At 38.5% G+C, this 10515-nt stretch overlaps 1 protein-coding gene across 1 annotated transcript in view; it reads left to right on the top strand.

The window, feature by feature from the left end:
- The window catches only part of LOC122349004, a 495348-nt gene that overhangs the window by 439477 nt on the left and 45356 nt on the right, over positions 1-10515 (top strand). The window lies entirely within an intron of this gene.

The raw sequence follows: 10515 nt of genomic DNA, 5'->3' as shown, positions 1-10515 counted from the left end.
GCTGGCCTGGTGGACAACAGTGGAAGGTATGTTTTAAGCTTGTGTGATATCGCTGTATTTCATTTTACAGAGATAGGTTTTTGTTTTATTTCTCAGAAGGAGGAATGGAATGAGTCAAACAGTTTAATGAGGAAGATGGAGAACGGTGAGGAAAGATTATTTTTGAGCATTGCATTTTCCTTTAAAAGACTCCTTCTTAGTGTTGTATATAGTGCAATATATTTTCTTTGATATTACGAACATTACTGGATGTAACTCGATTCCTGAGATATAACATCCAATCACTTGTATAGGTTGCCGTGGAGTTTGCTAAGTAAGGCATGATCCCGGATCAACACTTTTACTGGTCTGGGTAACAGACTTATCCTAATCCCTACCCCTAACCTCAAACGTAAACCCACCCAAAATATATTCCTTAGCAATCAGTGGGAAAATGATAGCGGATTACCAAGGGGGTAGAACCTGATCATAGTCTTAAACAAATATTTCTGAAAAGATTCTCAAATCTAACTGGTTGATTGAATGTTGTTCCAGGAACAACTAGGAATGTTGATCCAGGTACACCTTTGTACTTTGGGGAAATTACACACCATGATCACACAGGCATCTCTGGCCTAAAGCCCAGTCTTGGAGCACTAATAAGAACATGACATTACTGTACTCCTCGAGCTAGTAAGCAATATAACCAGCTTGCCTGCAGGGGATATGGGGAGAGGAGTGGTACTCTTAAAGTGGCAGCCAGCCCTTTATCCAGCAGCCCTGCAAAAGGTTAGTAAGTGGACATGACACAGCATCAGGTCCAAACTTCATCTAGAACACCAGTCTTATGACTGACTCATTATAGGCTTGGTACTCTGATACAGCCTTTATACAGCGTTGGTTTACTTTAACAGGAAGCGACTCAAGGATGCTTCTCAATGGATAAAGGCTTTGAGCCAAAGGTATTCTCTAAAAGACTCTCAAGGGGGTGTGTCGTCCTGATTTGAAGGTCTCTTCATTTGCTGATTGGTCAGGATTATTTCCAGTGTAACTCATGCCCATATTTAAGCAGAGTACTCCAGAAAGACTGACAAATGTCTGGGCTCTGGAACCCACAAACCGATCACTCTTCACATGCACTATCCAATTTACATTTTTCAAGCAGTGTTTGCACTTTCTGTTGAGAACGAGAGCATTGTTGTCCGAGACAGAATAATTTATGAGGTGCCCGGCATGCAGAGCAAACGAGTAGTCTTAAGCGTTGGAAATTATGTTTAGAATCCAACTTATGACAGCCAATAGCCAGGACGTGAGTAAACCCATTTTGTCCAATGGCTGCTCGCCCCACCCTGGCGAGTGAGAGGCGAAGTTGGGGCAAATTTGCTCCTTGGTCCGCCCAGCAGTAAAATATTCGGGTACCTAGGAGACCTAGTGACTCGCAGGAGAACAAAACTCCTTCTATTAGAAGTGTTTAGAAGGATGTAGAATGAAAGTGAGCTGTTTTAAGAGTTCCAGCTTCAGGACGCAACTCTGTGAGAGAACCGTAGAGAACTGGGTACCATATGTAGTGACCTGAGGATCCTGTATGTGTATTCTTCCATGGAAGTCTTTGTTTCCCCCTGCCATCCTGAAGAGGGTTGCAGTCACTCTGGAGGTTTTTCAATGTTATCCTAACTCATTGAATGATAGGGAACCCTGATAGTTTACAGTCAAGGCTGATTAGTTCCCAGCAGATCCCCAATTTGTTGGTCACAGTGTTTATTAAAATAGCTCTCTTGTATTGTCTCTCAGAGCAATCGGCCGCTAATCCGCGCCATGGCAAGCGTTATTTGTCCACCTGCTGTCTCAGCGAGCCACGCTGCAGCTGCGACCACGCAGCGCTACTGGAGCGTACATGACGACAGCTTCTACAAGAAAACGCAGGACGAAGCGAGCGGGCGGGGTGGCCAGCGTCGCCGGCAGCATCACCACCATCACTGGCCTGGTTCTGCGCCCCTTCACATTCCGGACGCCCTCATCGCCACAGCTGTGGGCATTGTGTCGCGATCGCTGGCGCGACTTCGCTTCGCAACATCACCGACACTGCTCACCCAACACGATGCAGGAAGAAGGTGGAAAAGATGATTCAAAGACTATCAGCAGGAAATCAAAGATATTGGCAAGAATCGCTTCAATTTATATGGTGATGCAAATGTATTTATTTTACATCAATACTATATTCTGTCTTTTTAGCTTATAATTTTTTCACTATTAATATGCTTTTACTTTATACTAAATGCTTAAATAGTATGTCTTGTGTGTGCACTAATTTTGTTTTGTAAATGTATTTATTTCTTTTAATCAAGACATGCACATTAATAATACATAGAATATGTAAAATACAACTGATTTAGCCAAAACTGCCTATTTTGCCTGTAGTGCCTTGGTCTTGGAAACATTTTAAATGAGTTGTTTTAGTTTTGTTGGTCATATGTAAGTGTCTACTTTGTGTTGTTTTTACAGTTTATTTTCAAAGTAGCCAAAGCATTTCTATGTAAATAGTTATAATAATATATGTTCTAACTTTGATAGAGATTATAGTATTTATTTATTTCCTTTTTCCTGTGTGATTTTGGTGCTTATTTTACTTTTTGCATTTATTGGCATGTTAGATTTTTCTTTTATTGTTTAATTAGAACAGATGGAACAGTTAAAAGACGTTACATCTGCAAACTACTGAAGTATATAGAAATGCTCAAGTATTTGAGATAGAGACGGCTTCTCGCAGCCCTCTCTGATAAGTGGAGGCTTGTTTCTGCAGAATAGTGGTAATGCAGTTTTTACTACAGTCATGTTAAATGGTTAGTTTAAAAATAATACAGATTGATTTGTCACGGTATACCATGAGTTAGTAGTCTGTCTGCATGGATTTGTCATCTGGAAGCATGTTCATGCAATATTCCGCCGCCTGACTCTCCTGACCGCTTGCGCCTGCAGCTGGGATGGAGACTTCTGGAGTGGAACTTTGTTGCACGTGGATACATCTCAAACGGTTTGAACCGAAACGGGCGCACGTCAGCGAGTGGGGCGGCTGGCTGGAAAGCGCTGCTGGTGAACACGAGAAACCTTATCACACTGCCCAGGTGTTTGAAGCGCGTGGTTTTGAGGAGCCGCCAAAGCTGCTGTAGGCGCATCAGTGTCACCACCGGCGCTATGTCGGGCCTCTTTCTCGCCTCTTCTCGACGCTTTCGCCAAGGGCTCGCTGGGATGCAAGGGCGCCAAGACTGAAGCCATGCCAAGACTTAGAGGTTTGCAAGGAGCTGGTGGACGACTGCAGGAGCTGGAGAGAATCAGCTACAGCTGGTGAAACTATGGACAAGCAGATGGGAGGGAAGAGTAAGATGGAGAGTGGAGAGGATGGGGAAGAGGAGGGATGATGAAGAGGAGGTAGAAATGGATCACTGAGTCGAGAAAAAGATTCCAGCTAGAGAAACATGCAAATTAAAGATCACGCGATGGTATTCAGTAATACCTATTTATTTTTTCTTTATTAGAAAATACGTTTTTATTATTATTATTATTATTATTATGATGATTTAAAATTAAATTGCATACTGTAGTGTGTAAAGGCAAATATTAAATAACAATAAAAATTGACCAAATGTTTTTATAATGTATACTATGAATATAAATATTTTCTATTTACAAAGGTAATAAGCTTTATATTAAGGTGTCTTGTTGCACATATTACATTTAATTTACTATTGTAGCAGTTAATTCCTTGCATAATTACATGCTGGGATCAAACCAATTACTAAATACATGTTAATTATAATTAGTACTTCAACGTATAGTATTCCCTATGACAAGGATACTATAAAAGAAAATTAAATTTGTTTGCCAAAGTAATTGTAAATAGGTCCGTACCAAACGGAGCATTTAATGATTTAAGATAAAATACTTGTTTTGTGGTCAAATGTTTCTAGTAGAGCAACAAGAGAGATTGTTTTCTCATCCTGCGTAATGAATAATATGTGGTTTAACATATATGGTGTGGTGCCTTTCCTTTTGTGCTGTAGAACCGTCAAACAGTGGATTATGGTTTCGGGTAATAAAATGAATCGCTCTATAAACAGTTATCAGCTAGTTGTGTCCTTTCTGTTGCCAATTAGAGGGCGGGTGTGCACAAACTTTGACTCGAACTCGGTGCTCAGCAAAACTCAATAGTAGAGCTGTCATTGATCATTAAAAATTGCTTGTTAATGAAATATTGTTATAATCATCAGTCCAACACAGGGATTTACTAAGAAATGCAATTGTACAAGAACATACGACGGGATAAAAAGAATTTCTATAATGCTCCATATTATTCAGCTTTTATAGTAATACAAACAGGAAAACAGCAGGTCTTATTAATAAATAATGAACTTATTTTACGCTTTCTGTCACTAATTTAGCATCCTATGGTGTCTAATTTCTCAGAAATAAGATATTGTGCATTCCAGTGAGTCAAAGAGACAGGCAGGATAATAACGCTGCGGTGGATGTGGTTTGACCAACTATACCAGTATCCAGCATTTGAAGCCGCTTTTGTCTGAAACCGTGACGCTGAGCAGAACTTGCGCAGACTCTTCCATCGTGATCGTGTTGTTTCTTCTACTCATTTCATCTGTTTGTTCATGTATGATAGATTTTATTATGCATTTGTTTTAATCATATGTACTTCACTATCGATTTCAGTTTGCTTTTATTGCAAGAATGCTTGGTTTGAATAATAAATGGTATCAAGCAGCGGGTGAATAGCATTTTCTTAAATGAAATTTCCTATAAAAGAATTAGGAAAAGAATACAGCTGCTTGGTTATTCATCGATTGATTGATCAGCACTGGAATGAGCAAAACTATGCATGTTAATTTGTTTTCTTCTTCATGCTGGGCGCCGCTTTAATAGTTGTTTGTGAAATATTTGTCATTGGACTGTAAAGGCTTTGTAGCGGGATCAAAACGTTTTCAGACTTTGCAAACTGAATAATATGTGAAAGAACGATGGCCGATGCCACTTTCATGCACCTCTTATGTAGAATAAGTCTAAATCCAGTATAAAATACTAATGGAAAGATACGCACATTTGGAAGCTCCTTTATCTGTTGACTTCTCGTGTCTTTCAGGCCAGTGGCTTTGAAATGCACAAAATGTATTTTTATCAGTGCTTTCAGTAAAGTCTAACTAGACGCTTCTCGATTATCCCTGATCATACTCAGACCTGCCAGGAAAAAGCGACTATTTATTCATTCATTTATACAGATGATTAACGCTTTTATACCAAAACACACTAAAGCTTGTCCAATGCATGAATATATTACATATTATATCTTCACATAAATTCTCCAGTTATGCATTAAAAATGCTTGGGTAGTAACTGATCAATTTATTTGGATATTATTGATTATATAATATCCATTAGTGTGTATTTATCTTCAGAGAAACTTCTCTTCTTTCAAGTTGCATTAAAAGCGCACAAATCTACTAATATTTCCTAATTGTTCAGTTTTTCGTCAGCTGAAAGTCGTTCAACTAATATAATCCAAAAGTAGCCTGATTATATTACAGCGCACTATACAGTATCAAGCAACGTTTAAAGCGATTGATTCCACGTTAATAACAGCAATTTTGAGCTTTACAAATGCTTTTTTCTTTTATCGCTTACTGGAAAGGGTTCAGTAAAAACGCCTGCATTTAATGAACACACTAAAAGCTATTGCACTTAAAGCAGATTAATTGCATGCACCTCCCCAACTCATCTCACGTTTTTTCAGTCCATTGGCTCAGCTGACTCTCTGCACTTCCTTGCACAAGTTTCTGGAAGTTTCAGAAAAAAAAACATTTGGAGCTGAGAGGTCAGAATTTTTTTACTGGTGTATGAAAAATATAATTAAATAGCACTTGCATAGAAAAATCGTATATTAAGTGGCAAATCAATTATCTTCTGTTGTATGATGAGTGCTCCAGTCAGTGAAAGGCACGTCTCAAGGTGTGGAGAGACTTTATTTCTATTTGAATATTTTAATTAGAAACTCAAAGCGCATGCACGAGGAGGAAGGAGGTAGCGTGAATCTTTCGGGCGTGTCTCAGCTTGTGTTAATCTGGAGATGAGCGGCGGTTTAAGCGCGATTTACATGAATCATCGATTTGCGTGAGGTGTCCAGAATGGCGCCTGCGTTATAAACCTCCAGTGTGAGAGGCAATGAGAATTCAGCTCAAACATTCACTGTTACACAAAAAAAGCCTTAAGTGTTTATGCGTTATTTGGTGCATGGCGTGTTTGATATCGGTTTGCTTTGTTTCCCGGGGTTTGTAGAAAAGGCTGCTTGTGTCTTATCACATCTTCTCAGGACATTAGTATCTGCACATCTCACAGATTATATAATGTGTTTATTTACAGTATGTCGTTTTATCCACTCTGTTGTGAGGTCGTGTGTATTAACACGGATGGATGGCTTTATCTCTATTTAAAGTATTCATTGATTTGCAGAACTCACCTTTCAAGTTGAAAGATGGATGGAAATGTCTGAATCTGAACATCTGTCCTCCAGAAGCACAGAGCCCCAAAGCAATTCCTATTGTTAAGGTTCCTCACTTACATAATCAGGATATTTGACACGATCCTAATAAAACATCCCTCATGAGACAGAGACAGAGCGCCAACGCATTCACATCTTTCGCACTATTTGTGTGCCGTTTTCTAATAATAGAATCGTAATAATAGACGAATTTATTACTGGCGTCAAATTCTGATTTGTTCAGAGAGAGTTTTATTTTGTTTTAAAATGCGTGATGCAGGCGTGATGCCATTTTTAGAAGTTTTACTGCTAAGACTTTCTTAAATAGCTGTTTTAATATCTTCAACGTCTGCGTTCTCGTGAGAGTATCTTTAAGCCAGTTATCTTCATCTAGGTGAAGTTTGACATGATTCGTATTTCGGCTCATGCGTGAGTGCTCCTAGCACATATTGTTTGGCGGCCTGCCTTGCAGCTTCTAAATATGACAAACGCCATAGCATGTTATCTTTGCTCAGTGGCTCTTTTCTTTTCTGTGATGCACCTTCTTTTTGTCTCCCAGAGCAGAAAAGAACTCGTTGTACCGAAGGCAGGCGCGACCTTTACAGTGTGTATTAAAGGCGTGTTCTACTTCCATCTTCATTTTTAAATCAGTGTAATAATCTCAGTCGCCTCGTCTTGCTTAAGGCTGAGATAGACATGCATCACCACATTAGAGACCACTTTAGTTGAGGCCGAGGCCACTAAAAATCTCACTAACCTGCATTTTCTCATGTCTAAGCATCGTTGACATCTGTGCCTGATACTCTGAACTCTCGGGAACTGAGGTTCTGGGAAGGGTTGTATGAAAAAAATAGTTCTACGGAACATTTCCAGATTTTTGTTCTTTGTTGCAGTTCCTGTATGATGATCCGGTAATGTTTTTGGTCAATTTGTTTTAAAAAACACTTGCCAGTGAGACGATTCTGTCAAATAAAATCACACAGACCTCTAATAAACTACGGCCTACGTGCTTGATATAATATACGATAAAATGTATCTTGGTATTTCTAAAGGAAAGAAGACTGGTCAAAGCAAACATTTCACGACAAGGTATTTAAAAACAGCTCTGCATTGTTGTTCGTATTTGCGGTCTGATGCCAATAAGCGACAAAGGTGTGTGAAAGAATCCAGATTCTTTGAACGCATGCATTCCTGATCAGGCCGATGTGTGTGAGTTTGTGTCGTGTTGAAGACATGGGAATTTCATGTATTCGCCTTTTGTGCCAGAGAAAACTGGTAAAGCAGCTCAATAATGGTATATGATGGTTTATATCATCTAGATCTTCAATAAAATAAATAACACACTGTGACTGGATTGGAGAAACAGTGCCAAAAAAGAACTAAATAAAGGAATCCACGTTCACGTGTGCGTTATCACTTCTTTATGTAGTTTTCTTCTTTGTTTTAGTTTTATAGTCCTGATGATAAATTGTCAGAAAACTGGAAACAATAGGGTAAAATGTCTAAACCTCACCCTGAGTAAATATTTGGAGTTTTGCGCATACTGATGAACAAAGGCTGAAGGAGGCCGTGATTAGATGGCATCTTTTAACTCAAACATACTGAAATAACACTTTTTTTTTTAACACGCTGTACAAAACCTGCCTAAATGCTAGTTCGTCTATAAGGAAACGATACATTAGTGTAAGCATCTCCTCTTTGGCTTCATGTATTTATTTGTTTTATTTTTGCATTGAGGTATATTTTGTACACTTTCATAATATGTTGGTTTTGCATTATTGTGAAATCTTGGGCTTTAAAAGGAACATACAGATCACTTTCTCTGATAAAACAGACATAGCTCATTTAGTGAGAGAATTAGTCTTGTCAAGCACATCACATTATGACGATAAAAACGGATTGTTTCAGGTATTTTACAGCGTCACAGAAAGATCTGTAGTAGTGAAGCTGAATCTTTAGCTGCAGTTTTTTGCTTCAGGAGCTGCTTCTCCTCCACTTTCCATAATGATGTACGTTGATTTTGGCGTTTGAATGTGCAGATGACGAAGTCTGAAGCCACAACAACAAAAAAGGAATTAAAGTTAAAACTGGTGTGTCCAACTCTTCGGGTCCCGCCCTGAATACGAGTTATTAAAACCAGAGAAGTTCTGACACCTCCATCACTGATCCTAACCTCTCAGACCATCTCACACAAGGGTAAGAAACACTTTAAACTTTCTTTTACAAGCGGCTGTTCACTTATTGACTGAGACAGATATGTTTTAATGACACTGCATTATACAAAGATTTAACAGATGAAATCTATTCATGCAATTAAACATGATGCTTGAATAAATGGTATTGATGCTTTGATATGTACTTTATGTTATGCAGGTAGCCATCTAATATCTGAACATCATTATATTAGTTAACAATATCTCAGAAGTAACTACACTTTTTAATCTTTGTCTTTTTGTATTTATTTAATCATTTATTTACTTTTTTTCTCATTCTGTCATGGATGGGGCTATATAAATAATACTTTTTTTATTGTTTGTACAATATGCATTGATATTAAAGTCGGAATATTTGTTGGAGCACTGTTTTTCCCATGAGTTCGATATATAGGTGTAAACCATTTTTTTTTTTTTTCGAATTGTAAGTCTTAGTATATTTGCATTTAAGTCTTATTATGTATTATACAATGTACTGAATGAATATTAAATGGTGACTGCTGTGAAAATGAATGTCTTATTGAGACAGTTATATGCTGTTGGAATTTTTGCTTCAGGTTTAAGTTTTTTTGTTTTATGTTCATGCTTATTTTGTCATTTTACTGTTCACCAGAAGATAGAATGGTTGCAGTGTAAGTGTATACAGTGCCAACCTTAAGAGGATCAAAAAGTTAAATCAAAGTTGTCCTTCAAGACAAGAACTCTGATGAAATGTTTTAATTCACTTCAAATGCTGACTACTGTATGCTGTGGTGTAACACTAGTGTGAACATTAGGATCGAAAATAAATATCAATTAAGCATAACTTCTTAGATTGCACAGTATAGCTAAGAGAACTGCTGAGATAAATCATATCTTTTGTTAATTTTGAAGCCACATCATATTCATTAATGGCATGTTATAAAAGCAAACTAAAACTAAGTTGCTGATGACTCAAACTAAATAAATTAAGGTGTTGATGAGTTAAGAATCAGTCCCGGCATGTATGTACCAACAATAAAAAGAAAGATAAAAATCAATAAAAATGAAACCTTTCAGATAAAGTCTACCTTTCACTAGTGGTTTTTCAATAAATTTAAAATTGTCCAAAATGTTTATTTCTTGCTGATAATTGTTTGATATAAGCAATGTATTTTCTCCCCATTTTAACTGCAGATAAGAAAACGACCAAATTAATAGATATATAAACACATAAAGATTACTGATGAGGAGCAATTGGATCTATGTGGCTATCCTGGGGATAGCATGCATGATACTTGGAGCCAATGGGAACAATACAACAAGCAACTCCACTGACAGCTGGATGTCTTCCCAACATGACCACCAACCTGACCCAGACACTCCAACCAAACATGACCACCAACCTGACCCAGACGCCCCCACAGAACATGACCACCAACCAGACCCAGATGCTCCCACCAAACATGACCACCAATCAGACCCAGACGCTTTCACGAACATGACCACCAACCTGACCCAGGCGCTCCCAATCGAACATGACCACCAACAAGACCCAGACGCTTCCATTCAACGCAACTACCAACCTGACCCAGATTCTGTATCCAACCAGCATGACCACCAGCTTGAACCAGGGTCGGTCCCCAACATGACCACAAACACTGACTCAGACAGGCTCTTCCTATATAAGCCCAAAACCTTACCCAGACAGGCCCTCCTAATATCACCGCAATTCCGACACAGATTGGCCCTCTCAACATAACCTCCAACCTGCCAAGCAAAAGCCCCTCCAAACATGACCCAACATCCTAACCTCTAACACAACCT

Source organism: Puntigrus tetrazona, chromosome 7 (genome assembly GCF_018831695.1).
Source record: "Puntigrus tetrazona isolate hp1 chromosome 7, ASM1883169v1, whole genome shotgun sequence".
NCBI classification, from domain to species: Eukaryota; Metazoa; Chordata; class Actinopteri; order Cypriniformes; family Cyprinidae; genus Puntigrus; species Puntigrus tetrazona.
The sequence above is the reverse complement of the archived record's forward strand: the minus strand, read 5'-3'. Positions and strand labels throughout refer to the sequence as shown.